Source organism: Sinocyclocheilus grahami, unplaced genomic scaffold, assembly GCF_001515645.1.
Source record: "Sinocyclocheilus grahami isolate Dianchi unplaced genomic scaffold, SAMN03320097.WGS_v1.1 scaffold2605.1, whole genome shotgun sequence".
Classification (NCBI taxonomy): domain Eukaryota; kingdom Metazoa; phylum Chordata; class Actinopteri; order Cypriniformes; family Cyprinidae; genus Sinocyclocheilus; species Sinocyclocheilus grahami.
In genome coordinates, this window is record NW_015507784.1 from 20,018 (window position 1) to 23,172 (window position 3,155).

Below are 3,155 nucleotides of genomic sequence, written 5' to 3' on the forward strand. Positions count from 1 at the left end.
GTCTTACGTGTAATGCTGCGGGAATCGTGTCTTACGTGTAATGCTGCGAGAATCTTACGTGTAATGCTGCGGGAATCGCGTCTTACGTGTAATGCTGCGGTGGTCTGCTGGCCGTTGTAGTTCAAACACGCGAGAATGGAGGCTTTTCTCCGCCACGGAAGAGTTGTTGCGAACGCGACTCGGATCATATTAGTCTATGATTATCAAATTACAAGTTATATATGATGAAGAACGGTAAGCGCGCAGTGGAGAGGACTGAGCGCGCGTCTGGGGAGACTTCAGGAGAGATTCTCGGTGAGTTTGAGAGTGTTTCCCTTTGTTATGAAACGTGTTCGCTATACTAGCATGCTGATACACTGCTTGCTGACAGAAAAGTACAGTACATTATGCATTTCAGTAAGTAAACAAGTAAATATACATGGGTTATTACAGTGCGCTGTAGATGAGCTAACATATGTTTGTTTGACGCTGTGAATGTAGAATGTAGCTGCATGCTAGCGAATTAGCCCAGCTCTGGACCACGGTTTTTCTGGTACTTTTTGGCGTGTAGGGGCATCAAACAAAGTAAATTCCAGAGAGTTGAGCCTAACAGAACCTGAATTACAGAATTTCAAAAAAGATATAGTTTCAAAACTACAAAATCGCCTATGTTTTTTTTGAGTTTATTGTAATATTTGAAAAATATATAAGGTTATTTATAAAGAATTCCACTCATATTGTGTAGTTCAAAGGGTTTTCTTTACAATGAAACCATTTTTTTTTCATTTCCTCCATTGTATGTGTGTAGGCTTAGGGTTACTTGCATGTAATTATGCATAATTAATATTCATTATAATTGTTACGGGGCTGACAAGACGTGAGACGTGCGGATCCATATGCAAGCTTTTATTTGGTCAAACAGTGGCAAACAGGTATGTGGCGGGCAAGACACAAGAATAGTCCTAGGGCTAGCGTAGGTCGATAAACGGCAAACAGAATCAGAAGGGAGAAGACTAAAGGGAGAAATCCAGGAAACCAGGTGAAGATCAGGAACCGAGAAAACAGCTAAGGCTAAGGCTAAGGCAGGGAAACGAGGGCTCGGTAGAGTAGCTATCAAACGATAGGCGCTAAACAATACTCGGCAGTGCAATGGGATCAGAGTGAGAGTTAAATAGGGGATGTGTGAGTGATAACAGCTGTGTGCAATCAGTGCTGTGCAATCAACAGTGTGTGTGTCGTTAGTGCAGTGGATGATGGGATATGTAGTCCGGGTGATATGCAACAGTGTGTAGTGCAAGAGTCAATGAAATGGGAAGGGTGACCTCTGATGGCTAGCAGATGGAAGTTCATGGACCGGATACGTGACACAAACACTCTGAAACACAAACCTAGCGAAAACACATCCACTTAATATTCATTCATTCATTCAAACAAACACTCTGAAACACAAACCTAGCGCAAACACATCCACTTAATATTCATTCATTCATACAAACACTCTGAAACACAAACCTCGTGCAAACACATCCACTTAATATTCATTCATTCATACAAACACTCTGAAACACAAACCTTGCGAAACACATCCACTTAATATTCATTCATTCATACAAACACTCTGAAACACAAACCTCGTGCAAACACATCCACTTAATATTCATTCATTCATACAAACACTCTGAAACACAAACCTCGTGAAAACACATCCACTTAATATTCATTCATTCATACAAACACTCTGAAACACAAACCTCTCGAAACGCATCCACTTAATATTCATTCATTCATACAAACACTCTGAAACACAAACCTTGCGAAACACATCCACTTAATATTCATTCATTCATACAAACACTCTGAAACACAAACCTCGCGCAAACACATCCACTTAATATTCATTCATTCATACAAACACTCTGAACACAAACCTCGCGCAAACACATCCACTTAATATTCATTCATTCATACAAACACTCTGAAACACAAACCTCGCGAAAACACATCCACTTCATATTCATTCAAACAAACACTCTAACACATTATAATACATTTATATTCATATTTAAGAAATAAAAACGCTATAGCAAACCTAACATGTTCCAGAATAAAATGAATGGAAGAGTGTGAATGAACAAATGTACATTTTATTTTGTGAGAAATTTGTAACTATTTGGAAATATTGTACATCTAGTTATTCGATTTATGCATAATTTGCTTAATTCAATATTACAAACTTACGAATCAATTAAATAAGTTAATTATTAGATTAAGTGTTTCTAATGTAAATATATCTAATTCATGTGCATAGAATTCTGTGTATTAATAATTCATTCATATTCATTACATAATCTGTACACTAAAGTCTCAGCAGTGGTGATGATGGTGGAGCACAGAGAGGAATAATGGATCACAGCACGAATCACACACAGAGCTGTAAAATACTAGTTCTGCTGAAGGTTTGGACAAAGTTTGGAGCATGCAGTCTATGGTTTGGACACAATAGTGACATGCTGAAACTGTTGCTTGTACTTCACAGTGTGATGGTGTGTTGACCTCTAGCGGTGATCTCGAGGAACTGCAGATGTGACTTTTTCAGAGGAAAATCTTGGTATCTGCTGTATCTCCAATTATACTGATAGCTGGCTATTGAATTAATAAACTCTTCAAACTAAATAAAATGATCAAGTTTTTTATTTGTATAGTTACAATATGCCAACACATTACAATACAATACAAGAGAAGATAAAAATCACTAAACAAAAAAAACATTAGATATACAATCTTAACTAGTGACTGAAAGCACAAAATATGCTGCATAAATTCTAACTAGTAAAGATCAGTGTGCGCCGGTGTGAGAGAACAGATTCATCCACATCTCTGTCTTCAGTCAAAGCTTTGTCTTATGTACAGAGACATGTTTCTCATGAGACAGACACAGAACTTACTAAAACACATTTAAACAAACAGTCTGTATATAAAATGTAAGAGAAATGCAATGTAAAACATGCATAAATGTAAAATAAACAATGGTATAAAGAAATATAAATACGACAGGACCACTGATCTCTAAAAATGACTCTGTTATAGATCACTGATTTGAATCTGTGTACATGTAGCCCATAATAATTCAATTTTCATTTTAGACTCAGTTTATGTTATTTGATATATAAGTGCTA